Source organism: Numida meleagris, chromosome 11 (assembly GCF_002078875.1).
Source record: "Numida meleagris isolate 19003 breed g44 Domestic line chromosome 11, NumMel1.0, whole genome shotgun sequence".
NCBI classification, from domain to species: Eukaryota; Metazoa; Chordata; class Aves; order Galliformes; family Numididae; genus Numida; species Numida meleagris.
This window is the reverse complement of record NC_034419.1, coordinates 16102174-16114301: the sequence shown is the minus strand read 5'-3', so window position 1 is coordinate 16114301 and position 12128 is coordinate 16102174. Positions and strand designations below refer to the sequence as shown.

Below are 12128 nucleotides of genomic sequence, written 5' to 3'. Positions count from 1 at the left end.
GCCTGGCACAGAACATAATAAACAACTTGCTGGTGCTAAAGTGCCACATGGGGGAGGCTGCTAACAAGAAAGTTAAATGCTTCTGCCACTAGCAGTTTCTTCGCTGTATTTTTCATGAGCTGTTACTACCAGTAATGTACTTTGCTAGCTTTAGAGCAGTGGTTAAACACAGTGACAAACCAAACAGCACTCCAGTGCTGTAAACACCCAAAGCAATACCATTTTTGTTCAGAGCTACGGATAAAACCAGACTTGAGGCTCAGCATCATGGTAGAGTGATCAGTGATTTTTGTACAAGGCTGCGTTTTTCTGGATATCTCAATGTAGGACTTCAGGAATAAGTTGTGAATGGTTTTGATCAAGGAAAGTGGTGTGGAGGGAGAGAGTAAAAAAAAAAAAGGAACTGTAATGTCTTAAAAACCAGTTCTTGTTTGTTTATGCTGCTTGACCATAAAAGTATAAAAAGACTGTCTTAGAAAAATACCAGGTCATTGAGTGCTTTAAAGCAGAAAATGTCATTTGAGTCTCAAAACTGCACCAACTTTATATAATTACCCTTTTAATTATCCCCAGTGGCCCATGAAATTTGTAAAATAGAGCATTAAGAGTTTGATTTACTTACATGTTGCACTTTAGTGTTACGCTCTTAATGAATAATGTTTAGTACTAATGTCAAGCAGACGCTGCCGAGTGCAGTGGGGAGGTGCGTGGTGCGGAGCTGGGTGTTGAGACGGGAACTGGGGAACCTCCACCTTGAATGGAGCGTGTGTATGTATGTCAAGCTGTGTGCTGTCATTGTGGTTGCCTGAATCAACTCTATTGATTTTACCCTCTGTGTGCAAAGTAGTTTGCTATTTCTTCTTTATTTAACCGTGCCGGGGAAATGACTGTTCTGGGGGCATGTATTTAGTACTGGAGGGCTTCCAGGCACCTCCAGGTCCTGTGTCAGCTTCTTCCTTGATCTGGAGGATAGTAGTGGCCTTCCTCCAAGGGACCGGGGCATGGAAGCAAGCTCTTAAACTTGCTTTAAGGGCTAACTGGTTCAGTCTGTGGTAATGGGACTAACTCTAATCAGTGTTCAGTATGCAGTTTCTATGGGGTATCCAAACAACGTCTGCTGCCAAGAAATTGCTAGAATAAGCTTTGGGAAAATGTAATGCAAAGTGTGGCCTTACGGTGCAGCTGAATTGGACAGGTATCTTCAAAGGTGAATGGCAGCATCAGTGAGCAGTGATGGTAAAAGAAACAAAGCAGAGTCTGTAGGATTGGTTAATAGGATGTAATAGCTGCTGACTTCTGAATTATTGGTACAAGTCTGAGTGAGGTGGAGTCTCAGCAGGAAATATTTGCATTTGAACATGGTCATAAAATACCTTCAGGTGATGGGCCAATGCTCAAGATCCATCTTCTGAAAAGCTGGGGACAATTGAGGCCACGGGTGGGCGACGCTCGGGGGATGAGGTGACCTCTTACCTTGTGTGCTACTTCTTCCTTCTGCTGCTGGAAGTAGCACATGATCTGCTGGGTAAGGGCATGGCACTTTGGCATCTCCCGTATTGTAAGTGATCACATGCTCCCAGTGAAAGTGAGAGAAGCCTGAGGATTTACTTTCCTCCCCCAAATTCGTTCCAGTTTTCCTGTGTTGACTGTCATAACGTTCTTGGTATTCCTCTTATCTAGACGTGCAGTGCTTTTGTTATCGTGCCAAACTCCAGAGCTCTCATGACCAATTCATATAGTGTTATCTTAATTTGTTTTTCCAATTTCTGGGTACCCCTGTACATGGAGGATATTTACCGTTGGTATGTAAGTAGTGCAGTTGGAGGAGAGAAACAACAGAAAACGTGTCGTTGCCCAACTTTCACCTAGTTAAGAAAAAAAGTTTGGTTCAAATCCTGGCTTAAATGAATGGCAGAAACCTATTTACCTCCCAGAGGTGAAGATTTTATAGCATGAGTTTTTCTTGAAGTAAACAAGAGTTCTGTGTTTGCTGTACAGCTGAGAGTCGGAAAGGCAAAGTTGTTTTAGTTGTTTACGGAAACACATTTCAGGAAACGGATTTCTGGAATTCTGAAATTTGAATTTATTTATGTTCGAAAAGATCTTGTTTAAAAAAAACCTCAAGGGAGCAACCTACGGAGGGGCTAATTAAGCTTTTTTGTACAGCGCTGAGCACAACGGGGCTCCTTTTTTGTTTGTCCCGAGGCCCTGCAATAATAAACAAAATTACTGCTAATAATTGGGAGGCTTTATTTGAAGTTGTGCTGACTGCGGGACGCGGGCAGTGTCAGTTTTCAGTAAGTGCATCAAGGCTGACCTTGAACTTGTGTCTGCTGATAAGGGCAGTGCAATAGCCCGCTGGTATCTGGGAGCGCGTCGCAGCGCTCAGCATTGCTGTCGTCTCTGCCAGCGTTTCTCCTCTCCTTGTCTCGTGCCCTTTCTGCGGCCACGGCCTGCAGGAGCCAGTGCTGGAGCAGAGGGATGGCTGGCAGCTGGCAGAGTGCTGCGGTAGCCCAGGTGCTCCCGCTGTTTGCCGAGGCAGGCCAGCCGTGCCGAATCCAGGAGGGGAACACGGGAAGATGAATTTGTTGTAACAGAACTGGTTATTTTGGCTCAGTTTTATTTCACGTGCTACGTGTTCTGTCTCCTCTACCACCGTGCGTGGATGCGTCACTCCCTTCCGCTCGTGCAGGTTTTCAGCGCGTGTGGCATCGTATCGCGCCCTGGTCTCAGTGCACCACGAGATGGTGGAAGTCGGTGAATTTGTCTGTTTTTTCTTGCTACTGAAAGGGCTGGAAGTTTGCCTGAAAACCAAATTGCGTGGCAGGAGATTACAAAACGGTTAGTTTCCAAATCTGATTTTTCCCTTGTGAATTTTTCTTGCTTGCTCAAAGACAAGATCCATCTTGAACAGCTCTGGCTGGGGTGGTGCTAATAACCATGCTGGAAAACGTCCTGTGGCTTGCAGTAACAGCGGGCTGGGAGGACTCAGGGCTGTAACAGGGGGATCCTGGGAGCAGGTTTTCAGGAGCAGTTTGTGTGCTTTCAATCCTCACCCAAGCTCCCTTCATATTGATAGCTGAGTGTTGGTGGGCCATGGGGACAACGTGGTGGTGGCATGGGGCCTTTGTGACCCCCCCAGTTGTGGGGCTGCCCCAGCACCAAGCATGGTCGCCGGTTGCCATCAGCAGGCTGAGTGGAAGGGATCATCTCTTCGTTTCGTGTCTGCGCATCAAAACTTGGGCAAGAGTTCGCAGCCTTTTGGAGCCATCCAACTGCTCTTGTGTGGTTCTGAAAGAATAAACAAACAAATAAGAAACAGTCCAAAGGAAGCAGAGAAATGCCAAACCCCAATCTATTAACTCCATATTGTCCAAGCTATTAATTCTGTGTTGTCCCATCCCTTAACTTTGTGGTGTCCTTTCACAGTAGTCCTACGTCACAACTGTGGACATAAATGAGAACTCTCACCTCGGAAGTAACTGAGAAAAAGCAGCGTCTCTGAAAGGAGGTTATATTCCACTCTAAGATTGGAAACGTGAAGTGGAAGGTTAATAAGAAGAGAACCCTCTGAACCTCGTGGTTAGACTAACATTTAGCCACCCAGCTGAGGAGGGATGAGGGAGCCGAGCCAAAACAATCACAGAGAGTCCAATCAGATCACTGTAGACATTCTTGTTTTCAAAGTTGGTAGGAAATGGTTTTCTTAGAAAAAATGGAATTGATGTTCTTTTTCACTTGAGGAGCCAGTTTTCTGATCTCCAGTCAAGATGAGGAGCTTGTTCTGGCCTTGAATTTCAGGGCTCTATTTCACTGTTTTTCATGAACTGTAGTTTTTACGCGTGTTGGCAAATTATATATATTTGCAATACTGCACGCCATTTGCTTTTGAGGAAAGAAAGGAAGAAAGAAAGAAGCTGTGTTTCATTTAAATGCTCTTTAGATCCCTCTGCATATGCTTTTGCATATTCTTGACCAATCTTGCTTTGTTTTATGTGTTTGTAGCGTTTTTCTTACACTTTGTGCAATCATTAGCATTAATGGGGATTTGCGAGTGTAACAAGAGGAGAATATACCCCAGAGTGTATGACTTAATTTCCCTTTGAAGTGGAATGAAGTTGTCCAATTGGCCATATGCTGTGATTTGCCATCGTTACGAGTAGTTTTTGACTCCTTGTAGAGCAGGTTAATCTCTCCTAGTGGGCCTACGATTAATCACGTTTGACTGTATGTGGCACAGGTATATACCACCTTTAAGAGTACCACTAACCTTCCGAGGCATCTTTTTTTTTTTTAAGCCAGGAGCAATAGATGCACAACAAAAATGCACTAGAACCGTTTGGCCCTGCAAAAATTGTGCACTCAGATGATTAGTGAGGCATGGTATTAAATTATTTGAGCTTCCTGCGTAAATATATACTGAGAGGAGCCTCGTAACTGGAGATTTTGAATATGGTTTTCCTCTTTGTGGGAGGAAACTCTGCTGTACATCAGGCCAGGAGCATTCCTGTGGAGCTCTGCCCAGCTGAAGGTCTGTCCTCCTCGCGTGTGCTGCGCCGTCCCTCACCCAAAGAGATGCCTCCTCCTGTTTTATGGGTGGACTTTGCAGCTTGGTTGGAAATAGTAACACAGTAAACAGCAAGTGTGCCTCAGAAATAACTCCAGCAACATAAACTGTCACTATTTCAGCTTCTTTCCAAGGCCCCTTCTTGGGGGCCTGATCTGCGGCTGCATTACAAGCGCTGTAACACAAGCAGCAGTGCTGGCCCTGGAAAATATTGTGGTACAGCAGACAAATATCTGTAGAAACTCGTTTGTATGTATGTGTGCTTATGTTTAAGATGCAAGCTTGCATTTCAGTGTGCTTGGCTCCCTGCAGTATATAGCTGCAGAGCTATTTCTAAGATCTTGGAAGAGATGGGTTTGTAGTCTGATATTTTTTACTGTGTTTTTCTTGCCCTGGTGTTTATTAACATCTTCCCTGATGCCCAGTTACAAGGGATGGCAGCATAAAAGTTTACGTGAAAATACATTTCTCTGTAAGTGCTCTATTCCTGTGATTCCTCTGCAGCTTTAAACCAAAACCAGTTCCATCCTGTTTCATCTTTTACCCCTCAGACCTGATAGGCAGAGAGGAGAGATACTTTGCTTCCCTCTAAAATCTGCCTCGTCCTTTCCATTTCCAGCCCTGGCTTGCTGGCTGGAAGCAGCGTTGCTTGCAGGGGCACAGCCCTGACTCTGCTTTCTTCCCTCCTAACCTGTCCACGCGTCTGAAAGTCTCCTCGATGACCACTGGTGACTTGGAAGTGTACTGAAACAGGAGGTTAGAGTCAGGGCCAATGGTTTTCTTTTCTGCTTGGCTCTGCCTATGCTGGGACCCGTAGCAAGGCTCTGGCCACGGTTCAGTGCGTTCAGGGACATGCTGGACATGAAGGATTTGCCTGTCACTAAAAGAGCTGCCAGCACCCGTGGCAGCCAGCAGTGCTTTGGGCCAATTGTGCTTTGCTGGGCAGAGAGCAAAAAGAGGGCAGATGGGAATACGGAAGGCATCTTGTTAGGCTGAGCCAGGAAGGGTGGGAACACTGGGCTGCTGAGAGGTGGGTCTGTGGCAGAGGGGTGCTCCCATCTTCTGGCTCCTGCTCTTAAGGGTTTGGTGTTGCTCCGTGAGCTTGGAGCCACTCCTGCAAAACAGCCATATGGTAAGGGCTTTGTCAGGGGTGTGCGTCCTTTCTTGTCTAAGTTATTAATGAGGAGGTTTAGTAATTGCTTCAAAACAGGTTAGGAAGGTTCTGTTGTAATGGCTTTAGGTAGCTGCATGGCCATCCACTGACTTCCCTCTGTCCCCTTCCATGACTGAGTGTGTGGGATGCACCCAAATGCTGCCATGAAAACTGTCCCTATCCAGAAGTAATGGTCTGCTTCCTTTCCCTTCCAGAGCTTTTTCCCTCTGCAGTGCAAATAATACATTTACCACACTGAATTTCTTAGCTTGAATATGAGTTGTTTTCACAATTGGGCTGATACTGCGTCCTCTGGTTAGCCAAACAACCTGAAAAGCCAGATTGCATGTAGCAGTGCCTAAACAGAGCTGAAGGACTGGTTCTTGTTTCTTTTCCTATGCCAACCCAACAGGGCCCCTATGCCCATGCACTGCCAGAGCTCCAGTGGTTCCTGGGGAGGCTTGAGAGCCAAATGTGGGAGCTGCATGCTACAAGAGAACACCTGAGAGGGTATTCCTGCCAGCATGCCCACAGCCATGCTTAGCCTTTGGTATGTTGCTGTGACGCACAGCATTTTAGGAGTGCTAATTATTATTTCTGGTACCCTAAGCACTGAATATATGCCGTCAGCCCTTGTGAAGACAAATAAAAAATGCAGTCCTTTCTCTAACCACTTCAAAAGGAAATCTGCTTTCTGCTTAATTTCTGCTTAAAAGGGAAGTGTTGTGAAGAACGCAGTTGTCTTTTTTTTTTTTTAATTGTTGCTTTGTAGTTGGCCTTCATCTTCCTTAGTGAGAGGGAAGTGCATCTATATGCATTAGAATAATGGCAGCTGGGAAGGAAAGAGTAAGGCCAGGAGTAGGTGCAAAGAGTGTGTTTACAGCTGCTCCGTGTCCTGTTTTCCTCAGCACTGGGTCTGCTTTCCATGAATTGGACCTTTTGGAGGTGAAGCAACCTCTGGAAATGTTCAGGGTTGATGGTGTGTGTGTGTGAGTATGAGTGCATGCCTCTGCACATCTGTTGACCTGTGATGTTTTGTGATTGTTAGGAACCTTTTGGCTTTTGTGAGCCCTTCATGCCGCTTCCCTCCAGGTATTTCTTTCTAACAGGCTCCTGGTGTGAGTCATTGATGTTGGTGGCTTGGTCACAGCAGGAGCAAACTGCTTCTGCGTGGTGCAGGGCAGTGGGAAGGGGGTATGGCTTTGCAGAAATGGGGGGTTCCCTCCAGTCACAAAAACCAGCCTGTAAAAATGATGAACCTCTCTTCTGTCATCTCTGGGTCTGACGGTTTTGTGTATCTTACGAATTAAACATCTGGGAAGTATATATGTATTTTTTTTTTCTTTTAACAGTCACCAAGCCGGAGGCAGATAAGCTGTTGAATAATTTTCAGCCATCCAATGACACTGGAGCAAGTCTGGGAGCAGATCCCTCGAATGTCTGTCTTAACAGAAATGGCAGAATTGCCATTAGCGTTAGTGAGATCAAGGTGGCACCCGGTGCTGTGCCTTAGCCACAAGACTTTAACCTTAAACTCCACGCAAAACAGACGGGACCTTTACTGCAGAGGTCTCACTGGAAAGATCCCAGCAAAGTAAACAGCATGACACTTAATTTATCTACCCCAGGAACATGAAGGGCTCAGGCGACCTGATGGGATCTGTGGTTCCAGGGAGTCTAGGTATTTAAAACCTGATGCTCAGCCTGCTAAGCCATCCCCTGCAGCTTTCCTTAGTGCATAAGATATGAAAAAATCTCCTGTCCTGCAAAACAGATATTAAATTGGATACTCTTTCCCCCTGCCATGATAAGAAACGTAGCAGAGAGATGTGGGAAAATGGAATGCTGCTTAGAAAGAAAATATATTTGAATCAAACATAAAAATTGGTGAGATAGGAGGATTTTCAATGCTGGTAGCAATACCCTCCCCAGTGAGTTACTGAAAATTCAACTCTCCCTGTAGTTTTTGCACTGAATTGTGAATAAAAATGGTTGTGATTGATGAAGCGTTTGGTGTCTCACTGTAAGTTGGTCAAGAGGGACTTCTAAATCACCCAAATGAAATATTGCATTATCATGAACAGTAATATGTAACTGTTAAGTATGCCGTTGCTTATCATAAGCTCGAGCTCCTCCGGAGCTCTACCCAGCGAGCAATCTGCGAGCGCTGGAGCAGAGCTGCTGTGTCCGGCCCCTCCCCGTGGGACAAGTGAGATTTGGAAGGAGCATCCTGCTGCACCTGGGGGTCTCCTGCCTCACAGGGAGGGAGCAGCTCAATGAGGGCAATGGGAGAAGGAGTCTTTGCATTTTGGTTTTTGAAGAGTCTGCATGGAGGAAAAGGCAGCGTGCCTTTGTGTGCTGAAGGGCATGGGCCCATGAGTCAGATGGGGGAAGTCTTAGCCATGCGTTCCTCCCTCCTGTATGGGGCTTGTTCTATTGTTTTATTACATGTTGGGTTGATGGTTGTCAGGTTTTTTGTGTAAAGCTTTGTACTAGTTCTGTGCATAGGACGGACTAATAGAAAACAGTGGTAGTGTTTCGTGGGGAAGCCAGCCCATGTAGCATCAAAAGAAAAATAAGTGATTATTTTATAATTTCTTTACTTACACCAAGAAATAGATCAATGTTGTTTCTATTTAAAAATAGATTTTTTTTTTTTAATAAATTTTTCCTGGTGAAAAACCCTGTTGTCCCTCAAGTAAGTAAATGCTAAGCTGGATGGGCTGAAGTTATCTATGTCTAGAGCTTTCCACAAAGACCATGCAGCCATTTCTCAGAAAAGGATTAGAGAAATAAATGCTGCCTTGGCTGTGTGGAAACATGTTTAGAGGCAGTTGGTTGAGAACCCTGAGGATTTTCCACATTTTGGGACTAAAATGTGGAAATGTGTGAGGAGATGTGTAAGGTGATGTGGTAGTAAGGAATGTGGTTTAGTGGGTAACGTCGATGGTAGGTGGATGGTTGGACTACGTGGTCTTTTCCAACCTGTGTGATTCCGTGAGGTTGCACTGAAACCAGGGACTTTGCTTTGGAGATAACTGCACTTGATCTCAGGCTGGCCAGGCTGCAGGTCTACAAAACATTCCTGCTCCTGAGCTGGACGAGCCTCTGGCTCCTCTCTAGTGGACAGAGCCCTCCCCTGGAACTGGTTCCATGCTCAGGCAGTGACGGTTCCTCTCCTCCCCAGCCTCCTTGTCCCTGTCTCCTCCTTGTCCTCCATGCTGACCCAGCTTTGTCTCCTCTAGGTGGAGAACGAATGGGGCCACACAGCAGCTCCCACTGAGGGCACACACAGCCTTGTTTCCGTGTCTGTTCAGCAGCACGTGGGAGCTTGGTGGCTTCCTGGAGAATGGGTGCTTGCCAGGGGTAGCTCCGTGGTTTCCCTGTCTCTCGTTTTAGCAGCATCTCAGTGTTTTGGGCTGAAATGTTTCACAAGAATTTAGCCTGTGGCAGAATGCCCAGTAAGGAAAAGTTCAGTGCAAGTGATTAACGCTTGGCAAATTCGCTAATAGCTGAAAATAAGGTGGTTAAGATGGGATGCGTTGCGTTTGGTGGTGTTAGTGGTCACAGCTATGGGATATGTATATGGGAGTGAGGGCAGGCACTACACAAGTATGCACGTGCCATATTTTGCAATACTAATACATGAAGCAGTGTAAAGTTCGAGGAAAGCCTTGCCCGTGGCTTGGGCCCTGCTGGTACGATGTGCTTTGTGAAGCAGTATTGCACAGGGGGCAGAAGAAGAAGCAGCAGCTCTTCTCTGGCACGTGCGTATCACTGCTTGCTTCTCAGTGGGCATGAAGTCTTCGGGGTTTGCTCCGCATCTCCAAGGTATGGAAGACAATTTCTCTTGCCCACACCAGTTTTATTGTGCATTTGGGTACAGAGGAGGCTCCGTTTGGCAGGGATTGGGGTTCGCTGCGCAGAGCAGCCAGCCCGGCCACATTTCCCCCATCCTGACTCTTCCAGTGAAGCTGAAACATTCATTAAACTTTTATTTGAATAGGAAAGCTTCACGTTTTCTTGACAGAACAGATTCTGTGGCTACTAATTTATTGCTGCAATTGAAGAAACAGACGTCTGTCTGACATGTGCCATGCAGTTCAATAGGTCACTAGTGACATCATACTTAAAATCGTTATCTTTGCAAACTGTGCATTTTGGGTAAAAGCTTTTATTTATAGTCAGTCATTAAAATTGAGACCTGATATTTACTTTTCCTCTGATTAGGTTAAAGAGTGAATATGAACAGAAAGTACCCTTCTGTTAGCACCAGGCAGTTTACAAACTGTGCTATTCACATGCAGCCTTTTCAGAGGAATTATATTAAATCATTATGGGCTTAGATGGTATGTTTCAGTTCAGACTTTTTTTTCATTGCTAAGGCTGATCCGTGCCATGAGGGATATATTTTATTTCCTCCCGGTCCCGTGTAGGTTCCTGTCCTCATCACAGAGCAGCTGAAGGCTGTGGTGGAAGTGTCAGATTTGAGCCCTGCCCCTTTTCCAGCATTAAGAGACTTTGGGGGTCGCCTCCTTCGGCCGAGCCCACCAGAACTGAGTGGCTCTTGAATAGCTGCAGTGAAAATGATTTTTGATGAAAAATTAGACGTTGCAAGTTGGCAGTACTGCCCAGTATACTTCCTTAATATTAATGATTCCCCCCCCCTCCAATCTTACAGCTAAGATCAGTGGCCCATTTCAATTTTTATTGAAACAAATAAACCCAATAAAAACACGCTGAGAGCTGAAGCTCCTCGATAAAAAAAAAAAAAAATGTATATATATATAAATTACTCTGCATTGAATTTATTGATTTATTTATTTACTCCAACTGGAAAATTGAGTATTGTGTTAATGTATTTTATAAGACTCACGGTGCTCGATGAAATGGCTAATTTATTTTAGCGTATACATAAATAGCTAGCAATTTTCAGTGAGACAGCCTAATGAAAATGATGCTATGAAATTGTCTATACTATGAGGAGTGATGGAGTCGAGTTATTATTGGGTGAGTGCTGCGTGGTAGCGAGCTGGCCATCATGTCTTTGAACTTTTGAACTGCTACTTGGTCGCGTGATGGATTGATTCTGGTATCAGCGCGTCGAGTTAACTTCTTATTTTTGTTGGGGGGAGCGCGCACGCAGCGCAGATAAGCAGCGCGCCGCGAGATTTTATGGGTGTTCGGTTGGAACAAGATGGTTGGAGAATGTAAAGTGTGTTAGCAGAGCAGGCTCGCGCCGTACGGAAAGGCAGAGAGATGCTCGTAGGTACCATTAGATGTCAACACTGATGTTGCGATTGCTGCAGATTAGCTGAGTACGAGCGAATTTGGCAGGGGAGGCATGCATCATATTTGTAAGAGAAATGTTGCCTTTGTTCTAAACCGAGTGCGCGATCTCGCAGCAACTTCGCTCGCCCGCCCCTGCCGTGCCCAGGCACTGGGTGCAGCGCCCTCGGCCCCCGCCCCGTGCTGCTGCTGCTGCCTGCCCGTGGGCCCCGGCTCCGGCAGCCGCCTCGTCCTCGCTGCGAGGTGCTGCACTTGTTCCGGGGCTCGGGCCGCGGTGGGGCCGTTCTGGTAGCGCTGCTCGGCTCCCAGCCTTCGCCGACTGCAGAACTTCGTCTGCGGGAACCTCCGCACGGCAACTGCGCCGAGCTCTGCTTCTGATTAAACCGAATAACTTGACACCTGCATTTTACAATTTGCTTAAAGTGCTTTATCCCGTAAACCCGGCGATTTCCGAGCTTTGCAACCCGCAGCCCGTGCCGCTGCACTCCGCGCCCGCGGGCGGACCGCTCTGCCCGGCCCGGCCCGGCCCGCTGCAGCCCCGCGGCTCGCCCAGCCCCCCCGGCCGGGCTCAGGAACGCGTGTGGGGGCATCCTTCGGTTTTTTGCAGGGATGAAAGTGACATGGCTTTATTTGGCTCTTGAACGCTCTCCCCGTGCCCGAGCCCTTTGCAGCAGGCTCGCGGCGAGACATTTGGAAGCTGCTAGCACTTGCCTCTCCTCCCCCCCCCCCCCTTATATATATATATATTTAATTTAAAAAAAAAAAAAAACACGGCCTGTTCAAACCAGAAACCAAAACTACTGGGACAGGCTAAAAACGGGGCTGACACCAACACTATTAGCTGAAAAAAAATTTCCATTTCATTGCAACTATGTTATTGTTTACTTTGCCATACACATCCTAATATGGTTACCTCCCTGTCAAAGCGGCCGAGCCGGGCTGAGGGGCCCCCTCGGGGAGACGCTTCCAACTGCTGCTCAGACAATAAGAAACAAACGGCGCAACTCCACAAAAGGCTGCCCGGAAAAGAAGTGTCAAATCCATCCCGCGGAACTCTTCCCGCCGCCTCCCGGCCCCGCGTGTACGTAAAGCTGCGCCGGGGCGGCCGGGCCGCGGGCT

At 46.7% G+C, this 12128-nt stretch overlaps 1 protein-coding gene across 12 annotated transcripts in view; it reads left to right on the top strand.

The window, feature by feature from the left end:
- Nucleotides 1-12128, top strand: part of FOXP1 (forkhead box P1) — a 344878-nt gene that overhangs the window by 153004 nt on the left and 179746 nt on the right. The window contains exon 1 of one of the 12 annotated variants that reach the window (XM_021409244.1): nt 12070-12090. The exons of the other annotated variants lie outside the window; for them this stretch is intronic. The gene's annotated coding sequence lies outside the window, so the exon portion shown is untranslated. Of the gene's footprint in view, nt 1-12069; nt 12091-12128 lie in introns of those variants that run through there. 12 annotated transcript variants of the gene reach the window in all.